This window comes from Calidris pugnax, unplaced genomic scaffold (assembly GCF_001431845.1).
Source record: "Calidris pugnax isolate Ruff unplaced genomic scaffold, ASM143184v1 scaffold111, whole genome shotgun sequence".
NCBI classification, from domain to species: Eukaryota; Metazoa; Chordata; class Aves; order Charadriiformes; family Scolopacidae; genus Calidris; species Calidris pugnax.
In genome coordinates, this window is record NW_015090872.1 from 8,922,436 (window position 1) to 8,934,101 (window position 11,666).

At 41.3% G+C, this 11,666-nt stretch overlaps 1 long non-coding RNA gene across 1 annotated transcript in view; it reads right to left on the bottom strand.

Moving 5' to 3' along the window:
* Positions 1 to 11,463: 11,463 nt before the first annotated feature.
* The window catches only part of LOC106890220, a 7,130-nt gene continuing 6,927 nt past the window's right edge, over positions 11,464 to 11,666 (bottom strand). The window contains exon 3 of the long non-coding RNA XR_001412478.1: positions 11,464 to 11,555. This is a non-coding gene — a long non-coding RNA (uncharacterized LOC106890220). The remainder of the gene's footprint in view (positions 11,556 to 11,666) is intronic.

Sequence of the window (11,666 nt, forward strand, 5' to 3'; positions counted from 1 at the left end):
AGTTTGGTTGTTTTTCATCCTCTTCTCATTCTTTTCCTTGAAAGCATTCACACCAGAGGAGCTTCATCCACTAGTCCGTGGTTGCAAACCAGATTCCTTTGGAGGAAACTAAGCTTAAAGCCGTGCTCCAGCACTGAAGTGGTACTTCAGTCCAAACCAGAAGGAGGGTTGCACCATCCACAAGTCTTCCAGTGCACAGCTAATACATTCCTTTCAGAAAGTTTTTCATCACACGTGCAGTGGAGACATTCAACCCAGAGGTCCAAACTCTGCTTAATTAAAAATAAATCCTGTGAACCACATGAAATGGAGTTGTGAGCAGCCTAAGCACGTATCGGTCTGGTTTACAAGATCTGTTTCCATTGCGCTGAATTGCAGGCTAATCTAATGTATATAAAACATGTACTGTCTGTTAAGTCTGCAGCCTCCCTTTCAGTTGGTTCCCTAAGAATTTCTGTCCTCTGTAAGACTATTTCCACAAAGTGCATAGAAAGTTTGAGACTTCTGTCTCTACAGGTTCACAGTTTTTGGATGGACGAAAGACTGATATTTTCATACATGCTGCATTTTCTCAGAAAACTAGCTAAAACTCGTGGCACTCATGTTGAGGTATAAATCCATGTCTGCACAGCAATATCAATAACAGTTCTCCATAATTATGACAAAATGTTTTTGCATTAAGACATTGTAGTTGTCAGCTCATATGTTTCCACCAAATGTTCACTCTAGGGCGAAACTGAAAATCTGAATTTGGAATTTCCTAAACTTTTGGGGGCAGGGACAGTCATTTGAATATTGTATGTGCATTTCATGAAGGGTTTAATCAAAACTCAATCAATTCCCACCTCACCAACTTTAGAAAGGGATTTAAATCCAGTACCAGATTTGGATCTGAATGTCATGCCTGGGGGCTCATTTCTGTTATCAATTAGTAGTTGCTCTTGTGATGTATCAAAAGGCAGTAGTATATAGGCTGTTGTTTAGAGATGTACATAATGTAGCTTTAAATTTCATTGGGAAACTAAACAAAACCTCTGGCCTTAGGGCTGCATGTTCAAATACTACAGTCCCATAGTGCATTACACCAGTCAACACTTCTTTTCAAATACCACCCGCATAACAATTAACCTCACTTCAACCTTGAGGTCTCTGATTAGTGATGGCCTATTGTTTAAGTTCCATTAACATAGCCCCTGTGTTGCCCTATTCTCACTCAAATGGACTAATCAAATCAGTCACCAAGGACTTAAGCTCAGAGTCCAACTTCTTTAGTTAGCAGCGATTTTCAATTTAAGTAGAATGGTGGATGTCATCAACACAGTCACAATTAGTATAGCTCTGACATGGAAAACATTCTTAATGATCCCCAATTTGTGAAATATCAAGGGCCCCAGCAACTTGCAATATGAGAATTTCTATGTATACTAGAAAAATTACAATATCAATAGGGTAGTCATTAATGCATTACCTTGTACCACACTAGTCTCTGAAAGGACAGAACCTCAATTGGATTCCATCTAATTTCAAGAAGCAAACTTTGTTTTGAACCAGTAGAAATAAAAACATGTTACAGCATTTTTTAAATGTTATTTTTCACTACCCACACCACATTTATTATGCAAAGAGGAAAGCATTGTTTATTTTTCCAAATCTAGTTACAGAGCTGTTATTCTTGACATTCTTTTTACTTGGATTGCACAACTATGTTTTCATTTGCATTAGTTGATACTTGCTGTTTCAGTGATTTGTAATTAAAAATTGTCTAGCATTATTTCTTTGGATTATTTTTAACATTGTCTTCTATTTCTGTTAAGGTAATTGATGATTCAAGCACAAACTTCTGAGAAGATACAGTGGAAAAGTCATGGAAAGCATGAGTTGAACTTCACTGGTAGAATTCAGGGCCAAATCTTCAGAGGAGCAATATGCACGTAATGAGAGTTACTGCCCACTTACCGGCATAGATACTCACCGTGCACAGGCAAGAAATTCTTTTATTTTTGTGCACATGCAGTTACCGCATGAGCAGAATGTGCATTTTCCAACCATTCAGATCTTGCTTTCCTTTGAATACGCAGCAAAAAGTCAAAGTGGTAAGTCATTGGCCATTGAGCAGGACGTTGAGGACACCGAGGATTTTCAAAATGGAGCCTTTGTGGCAGATAAGAATTTGCTGTGATTGTAACTAGTAACTCCTACTTAATGGAAAATAACCTTTTTTTTTCTCCTTTTTCTCTTGTCATCTTGTTGTCTTGCCAAACTGCATCCGCTTTCTCAGTCAAATACTTTTTTCAGACCGTGGCAGAATCATGCTCTCTCATCTCCCCAGAATATGATGAAGTTTCTAGATAATGTTCACACGTAGCTTTTCTTTTATGATCAGCTAGAACATTGTGCACAGAATAAACATTGCCAGATGCATTAAATGTTTTATTTCTTTCCTTCAGAGAATGAAATTTGGCAGAAATATTCCCTAATTTAAATCCAGCTTTTGTCTGCCTCATTGCTTTACACACCATGTAGTGAAAGAACTGGCTTCACACTGCTCCCACACCACCAGTCCATCTGACTGACAATAGATCCAATCTGCATTACATGGGAGGCCATGTGAGCGGTCCATTCTGCTCCTCCATCTCCACCGACAGCTGGAACTGGACTTGGAGTAAATGCCAAGGGAATTTGCATGATAGTCCATTTGGAGCACATATGCTATAAATTCACCATTGCTGCAAAATGGCAAGCCATAGGCCTCATCTACACAGAAGTTACATGAATTTAAATTAAAACCAATTTAGTCTAAACCAGAATGAACTTCTGTGTGAACACTCATAATAGTTTAACATTATCTTGCTTGAATTTATCCAGCACAAGTGGCATTAGCCAACAGATAACCCAGTGTAAGAGAAGCATAGACATTACCAAGCAATCTCCATCTCTAGTTAAAATCACTGTAAAGCCCACCTTTAGCCCCTTTGCTGGTGGGGGCTCTGCTGAATCAGCTGGGAGTATTACTAATACCAATAATACCTGTTACTCAGAATCAGCACCAGATTCTTGGGCAGTCCTTCTCTTCTTGCTTGCTTTACCCACAGTCAATCATTGCCTCCTCTTTGGAGGACCCCAGCAGTGGCATTGAGACATCACCCGGTATTAAGTGAGGTTTGATGCTTCCAGCCCATCGGTGAACTACTGGGGCAGTAGCTTCTGGAGTCGCAAGAGCTACACACATTCTTCAGCCATTGTCTTGGTGTGGTTACCCCTGGGCACTGACCCCCTGCCTGCACTGCCTCCTGTTGCTCTTTTGTTCAAGAGGAAACTTGTCATTTAGAGGCTGATTATTAGTTTTCTTTTCTCTTCCCCCCAAGTCGCCCTTTAACTGGATCATCACCAGTTTTAGAAGAGTTGCCCCTTTCTAAAGAAAACAAAACAGAATAAACAACGTCTTCCCAGTCCCTGCCAGCGCTCTCTTTTCACCAACATCCATTTTCTCCCCAACAAAATGAGAAAAAGACAGCTTCTTCCCTCTCCCCACAATGAAACAACAAAGAGCACAAAAAAAATTAAAATTAGGCATTTAAGCTGATTTTCACCACTTAACTTTTGACATGTTTTTGCAAATTTCCATCAAGCCCCCTCTGAAGATTCAGCCAATGAAACCCACTGGATCAAGTGGTGTTTCTAAGCCTTTTTGCCTAACTTCTGTGAAGCAGCCCACGTGTTGTTTGGAGTGGCAAAGGCACCTTTCTGCTAACCGTGAAATTTGGAGGCTAGGACAGAGCAAAGTATCCATCCCTTTGGGAGAAATCAAGGATGAAATGCATAATTTTTCAACTTTATGTAACTCTGAAAATATTTTGGGTCTGATACATCCAAACTCACTTTGCAAAAGGATCTCCAGGTGGGTGATTTATTAGAAGTTAAAACCATTGCCCGAAAGTTCTGTTCTATTTTATGCCCACGTAGCGTCGGTTCAGCTTCATTGTCTTGCTTTGAGAAGTTATTGTTTTTCTCCCCAGAAATATATTTTCCTTCCAGTAAGCCTGCATCATATTCATCATCTGGAACGTATTGGGAGCGCTGCACTGGGCTGAGCTTGCAGCTGCTCCCAATCATAACCGATGGGCTCAGAGCAGACCTGCAAAATACTCAGCAGGCAAGGGTGGGACTGGCTGCCCCGGCACCGCTCCTCCTTCCCGTGGTTGCACCCCTGCTCCGGAGACTTTGCCGCTCTCCACTTCATTTCCAGGTGTAATTCAAAATGGCATTTTTGATCCACAGAGCCGTTCCTGGTTTAAGAGCTTGTATTTCTTTGAGGCTGCTTCTCTGTTTCTACATCATGTTTCACCTGGCAGCCAAGATTGGCTGCAGTTGCATGAGATGAATAGCAATGTTGACTCTGTAAAATACATGAGAGTTTGCAGAATGACAGGCCATTCTCAGTGGATACACAGCATAGGAGCAACAGAAAGATGGGGAGTGTCTCATTTCATAGAGGAAAAAAGAAAGAAGGGTTTCTTTTCATTTGAAAAAAATTAATATTCTACTTTCTTTTTTTTTTTTGCAAAAATGTCAAGAAATGGAACCATTCCCCTGCAAATATTCTGCAGTAGAATTGCTATACAATTGTGTATGTGATTTGTGTCCATGTTTGTATTGTGGGTTACACCAGCAGTAATATCTTTCCCTTAGAAGCTGCTAGGTGCTTTAATAGTCTTACTTACATTTGGAACATCTAGAAGAAAAAAAAATTGCTTATACATGAAAATCATGAGATGTTACCACCATAGGAAGCCATGTGAATAGAACATTGACTGCTGGAAGCAGAAAAGTAGAATCTCATTTAATAAAGGAATGAGTTTAATACAACAAAAAGAAAGCATACAGTATGTGTTAGGGAGGTGGCTTCACATTTCTTCACTGAGACCTGTTCCCTAGGTCCAAAGAAACCTTCTGCTCTGGACTATGTGGATGTCATGAGATGAGAGTGTGCAATTGTCCTGTTTCTCCTATTATTTATCCCTGGTTTTACAGCCTACCTAACTGAGGCAAGACACAGAAGTTGTTACAGTACACTCAAGAGATTCCTCCTTCTGTGTAGCCCCAGTGTCTGCTGCCTCCAACCACGGAGCCTCAGGCTTCTCCACGTGCCCTTGTTCCCTCTCCCCCTTCCCACTTTCCCACACACTCATCTTGAGGTTTCTCACCTTTCTTTGTTGGTATGGCAGACGGTCAAGGATCCTATTTAAATGAAGAGAAAACCATTTTTCTCCAACCTTACCAAATTAACCATGTTGAGCTTAATTTAAGAGGCTGAGTTATAATATACACAATATTGTCAATGGTTTTGATTTTACTGCAGGTCAAGAAATATTCTGTGGTGGAAGGTCTTTGTCACTCCATCTTCTTAACATGAAAGGAAATGTTTAACACTTATGCCTGTAAGGAAAAGGTTGAGCAGAGGACCTGAAAGTATTTCAGAAACAGAAGGCAAGTGAAAAATTAAGAGTTTTTTCTAACTTTTTTTTTTAAAAAATCCTTTTAAAACAGAATTTTATGCTTGATACGGTGCCATCAAGCTTCTGTTTGTAACTGACCAAACTGCCCACAGACCTGCGTAGGGTGCTGTGCTGGGTAATAAGCTGTGCCCATTGCACTACAGTTAAACCCCTGTGCTGGGTAATAAGCTGTGCCCATTGCAATAGTTTCAGCTGCATTAAGCCAGCTCTGTAAAGATAACTGAATTGAAGAAAACACCATTTTCTCTCGCTTAAATGAGACTTGAGCGGAAAGGGATAGTGAACCCTCAGCGCTACATACAGCTAGAGGATAGGAAACCGTCTGCTCCACCGCTGCCGGCTGTTCTGAGCCTAGGGACCTGCGAGATGCCCCAGGCTCCTCAGCAGCAGTTGCTAAGGAAACATTTTAGGGAACCTTTTTCATAAATTCATAGTAATCTCCATTTCTCAAATGTCAAGGCTAATGACTCACCCTTTGATTGCAAATGGGATTTACTACCACAGAATTGCTGGCAGCCTTCAAAGCTAAATTGTATTTGTCAGCATTTGAAGACTTTTAGTACGTTGGTTACCACTGCTCCCCTTGAGTGAGCAGAAAATGTAGATACATGAATATCTGGCAGAATTCCCTTGGAAATATTTCAACCCTTTCCTAAGTTTCCATATAGGAAAGAAGACAGGGATTGGTGTCTGCAGGGCTCCTGCAGCAGGGAATCCCCAGAGCGGAGCCTGCCCCTTTGGGGGTTTCTGGCCTGAGGTGCCACCAGGTGCTCCTGGAGAGCACACACCCTGACAGAGGGGAGTTAGGACCATCCTAAAGCTGTCTCTGGGGATGAGCAGTGGTGACATACACCCTGCCTTTCCCCTCGGAGGTCGGTTCTGCTTGAAGGCAGCTGGATATGCCCATGGATCTTGTGCAAGTCAGACATGAGCCAGTGTCCTTGCTTTTCCTCTGATTAATCGCTATGAAAGCCTAATAAAGCAGTTTTACCCCTCACACATTTGGGATATCACCTGAAACCAGACCAAGAACCTGATACTCCATTACTTTGTGTCTTCACAATCCCTTTTCTGCCAAGTGCCAAGTTTGCAAATGCACCCTGAGACTTCCTTCTTCAAAGTATTTGTCAAGGTATCAACAAACCCAGACTTCAAGGATGATATCTATTGCTTTGAAGGCAATACATATTTAGAACAAGATTGTCTCTCAAGTAATACAGACCTCATTGCAGATGGATCTATTTCCAAGTTAAAAGCTTATGGGCCAGAATACAATTTAGAGAGTAGATACTTTAACACCTACTGCTTTAAGAATATGTAGAAGGACCTCAAAGAAATACAGACCTAACAACAAAGTTTCTGTAAATGATTTTTTGTAGACACTTCATATTTATATGGATGTATATTGTAAATCCATTTGAGCACTGGTTCATACTGCCTTTAATACATTTCCATTTAGTATAAAAGTTACAAATACAATGTACTTTAAATGGATTCATATTATAAATCACTGTGACTCATGGAAATCCTTTCTCCCTGGAATTGCCAGTCACTGGTAGGTGGAGGATACCAATGAAGAGACCAAACACTTTGTTGTCTGTAGCATTGCATTTTTAGGTTATGTGTTCCATGAGACAAAAGCAGTATGTACCCATTTAGGAATATGCACTTAAAACGTGTAGAAATGCCCGCAGAGGAACATTGCATGTTATTTTGAAGTGTTTTCTGGTCACTTTGAACACTATTGTTGAAAACAGGCAGATGGAGAAAACACTCATCCAACTTTTACTTTCTCTGTCTAGGGAAAATGTATCCCTTGACTGTATTTTGTACCAGTCTGCCTAGAGACAGACAATTTTGCTTTCCTGTTGTGTCTGGCTGCAGGATTTCACAGTGTAGATTTGCTCATTTTTCAGCTGGTGTACTCAGCCAAATTGCCAGAATATACATGCCCAATGCCAGGCCCAGGTGCTGGGAGAAGGTTCCACTCTAGAACTCTTTCCAGAGGAATCACTGCCTCTGAGATGCTAACACTGGTATTTCTAAGGCCATTTTCTTGCTCCATTGATTGGCTTCTAATTCTATACTCTCTCATAGAATTTTTCTTTTACTGATACTGTAAAATGACTGCAAGTGTAGAGGTTGTTTTAGGCTGGTTCCCCCTTCCTTAGTTTCCAGCTGGCCCTACCTAAAATAATAGTCAAAAAAAATACACTTAGCTCAGAAAGTAAGTCTCCAAAACTTGACTGAAAACATGTGGCCCCAAAATGTAGATGAAAAATGAACAAACATCTGCATTATCATACTGTTTACCAAATGCTGAAATCAAAGTCCAGTCTATGCAGTATTTCCTCCTTCTGTAACCAAAAAGTTTGCTGTTATTACACAAGTCAGCAAAAACCTGGTAGCATACTATTTTCGTCACACTGAGTCTTCTTGTCCTCCTAAGGATTATTTACATCATTTTCTGACCAAAAAAAACCAAACCCTAATAATCTGACTAGGAGGATCTGACTCTTGGTTTTAGATTCATCAATACCTCTACCTTCCGCACACGTATGTTTTATTTTGTGTGAAATAAATTGCCGTTTGTATTGTACCATGTACCATGGTATCTCTGAAACACCCAGGCTGACCCTTTACTTGGAAATTCTGAGATGGTACCTGCACACTTAGAAACAATCACGTAGTTGCATAGGGTCAGAGCACATGGGATTGTGGTTTGACCTTTTAAAAGAATTGGGGCTTTTATTAGAAAATGGAGATACTGTCTCTGGGAGATTATAACCAATTTTATTCCTGTAGAGTTGGTGTGAAATCTTGAGGACTTTGATGCATTCTGTAATTCAAACAAAATTTTATTATTTCCTCAAATGCAACAACCATTAGAAAATCATCCATGTAGATTAACACTTTGCTGTCTTGTTTCTTAGAGCACTAACAACCTGATCTACCAGCACAGTAGATGTTCCTAATGCTCCCTGTTCTGTTGAAGTAGGGAATTTAATCTAATTTTGGCGAATTATATGCTGAGAGAAATGTTACTTAACTCACTACATAGCCATAAATCTGATTTGTAAATCTTGCACTTTTTGGGAAGCTTATTGCTAAAAGTTTTGCTTCAGAAGCACATTTAAGGGGTTTAGATTTAATAAGGTTAAAAACCATCTGAGCATTTTGAGACTACAAAGAAATAATGTATCTGTAGTGTCCCTTGCGATAGATTAGAGACAGGACTTGGTTGCGGTAATGAATATAAATGGGATTCTTTATTAAAGCCACTGGACACAGGCAGGACTGTAACTCTCTGCTCTCCAGCTCCCAGGCTAACTGCACACAACCTATGCTTTCTAATAGCACCACGCAGGTCTGCCCTAAATCCTGGCCTAGATTCAGCAGTCTTGGAAGGGATTGCCAACCTCTATGAAACCTAGCTGCTTAAATTGTTCAGCAGTGGAAACAACTTCCAGAGCATCACCTGCCAAGGCTTGCACAATCCCTACATTTACATGCACGTGAATTAAACAATAAAAAGTCTGGAGATCCTGCAACTGGGAATAGAAATATACTCCCTGCAAAAATCTTTCTTTTCCTTGCAAGTTTGAGGATAAAAAGAGATCTGGGACTTGGAAGCCCAGATATTTAATTTTTTTAATGCCATTTTAATTACAAAGCTAACTTGAACAATAAATGTAAATATACAGTGGAGAGAGACAGTCACTTCTCTGTATGCCATAGCCAGCATTATAGTATTACTCCAGGTGCCTTTTTTTTTCATGGAGGCTGGGCAGGGAGTTAATGAATGTTTATTGTCTTGTACTGAGTCCAGAGCAGGCTCAAGGCATGTAATGCCTTGCCAAGGCAAGTAAGTAATGTCTGATCACCTGCTCTGCTTAGGCCAGGGGAGAAAGGAACTGGCTCCTGGACCCTGAAAAGCCCATGCTATGGATGCAACCCTTTGCTCTTCCTCTTGTGGCCATGCCAAGGTGGGTCAAGGCCTGGTAGCCCACTGCCCTGCAGGCAGAAGGAGCTTAAATGCCACCCCCTTGCAGTCTGGTTGCCCTCATCCTCCCAGCCCCAAGGTGCACAGGGGTCCACGTGGGGGCTGCAGCATACAGCGGGGACAGCCCCACCATGGAGGCAGTGAAGGAGTGAAGGAGGATGTTGGTAGGGTCAGGAAAGGGATGGGCTAAGGGTAGATGTCCCAGGCTGGGCCCCCCTCTTCAAACCTTACCAACTCCTCCTGACCTTCCTGTTCCCTCTCTGCAGCCCCCAATCTGCTGCAAAGCTGCCTTCTGCCCCTGCTGCCAGCCCACCACCCCAGGTGCCCACCCTCCGGCCGAGGCTGCAGGTGCTCCTGCTTCAGTTTGGCACATACAGCCTACACCCCTGGCACCTTCAGGGGCTTGTACACTATTGAGACATTACACTTGGAGGTGCGAATCCCTTTTGAAATGTGTTCATGATGCTATTATCAGACCTGGCCATTAAGGATACTTTTAACCAAGGAGCAGCAAACACAGTGCCTTTTCCTCATTTTCCGAGGAGCGAGGGGGAACACTTTCCCTGCTCTCACTCAAAGATGAGCCACCTGGGGCCTGGCCTGAGGAGTGTCTGCCAGAAACTCCAAGATCCCTCCATGGACAATAGACTGCTAAAGTCAAACGCGTTCAGCTCAGCCTCAGAAACTTCCCCGAATGTGGCAGATTTTTAGGCTGTGCCACAATTTCTCTAGAAGTGATTGCACCCTCCCTTGTGCACACACACAGACAAACAGAACCACACACCATCCTGGGACAAAATTCCAGAGTCCTGTGCAGCAGTGGTCTTATCTGAATAAGCAGGAGAGCACGGTGTAGGTGTGGGATCTCAGGATATAAGAGGTGAAAGGGTGATACTGCTTTCTGATTTGAAGAGAGAACTTGAGGAAAGCCTATGATCACATCAGTGGGCCACATGTACCAAGTGAGTGTTGCACATGTTAATATATTAAACATATGTGGTTCTTATTTCCTATGCTAAAGGAATACAGTTTGCAAGCATCAGGGTGCGCCGTTATTTCAAATGCATGGTAAAAGCAGATTAAGGACACTTCAAGATTCCCATGGTCTGATGACTGTGAATACCTGCAACATCCAACTTTGACTTTAAAGTTTCCCCTCACCTTTAAAATGCTGGCTTGCAACATTGGTATGGGACCTGGGTTCATTTTAAAGGCTTATGGAAATGGCCAGGGCAACAGGAACAATAACAGCACCCTTTTAGGAAAGTACAGGAAATCTTTTCAGCCAGATGTACTGCAGCACTGGGGCCACCATGAAAGTCTCGCAGTTAAAGAAACCTCACAACAGCTTCTAGGCAAAAGCCAAAGGGGATCATCACGTCTTCTAACACTTCGTCTTGCATTAGAAATAATTCTTGCTCAAGGAAGAAAAAAGAGCCAATAAAATGTTTAAACTTCATTCCTTTATTGACTTTTTGTTGCCTTATGTTATTAATAAGAATTTACAACCTTATTTACAGTGTAAGGTTTTAGCATAGACTATGCTTGTAATAATTTGAATTTTAACAGTCCTTGAGTCATCATGCATTTAACAAAATCCTTTAAGAATTAATTGAGTTTTGTCGGGGATTAGATTTTTTTAAAAAAGCTCTCTAAACTGGACCTTCATATTTTTGAGTGAGAGGAAGTAGGATCTCCTGGGCACCTTATGATTGGGGGATTTGGATATGAAAATGTGGGATTTGCATGTTGCAAACATTGCTCATGACAGGGTGCAGGTGCAGAGCGAAGGGCCAGCTTCAGCTTGCAGCCACTTTGAAACAGACTTCCTGATTTGCAGGCTCTGTGAATGCACTTTTAAATGCCAGTCTGATGGGGGGGGGAGCTGTAGGGATGCTTTTTGGGGTTAATATCACATAATCACTTTCTTACCTGACAGATAGATGAAGACTATGGTCTCCAAAACACTGAGTGTGGTGGAAGACATTCAGAAACCTTCTCTTACTTGTACAGTGTTGACTATTGGAAGGGTTATCCTATTAAAAAAAAAAAAAAAAAAAAAAAACAACAAAAAAAAAAAAACCCAAAATCAAAAAACACCCCCAAAAAATAAAAAAAAAAAACCAACCAAAAATAAAAAAAACATC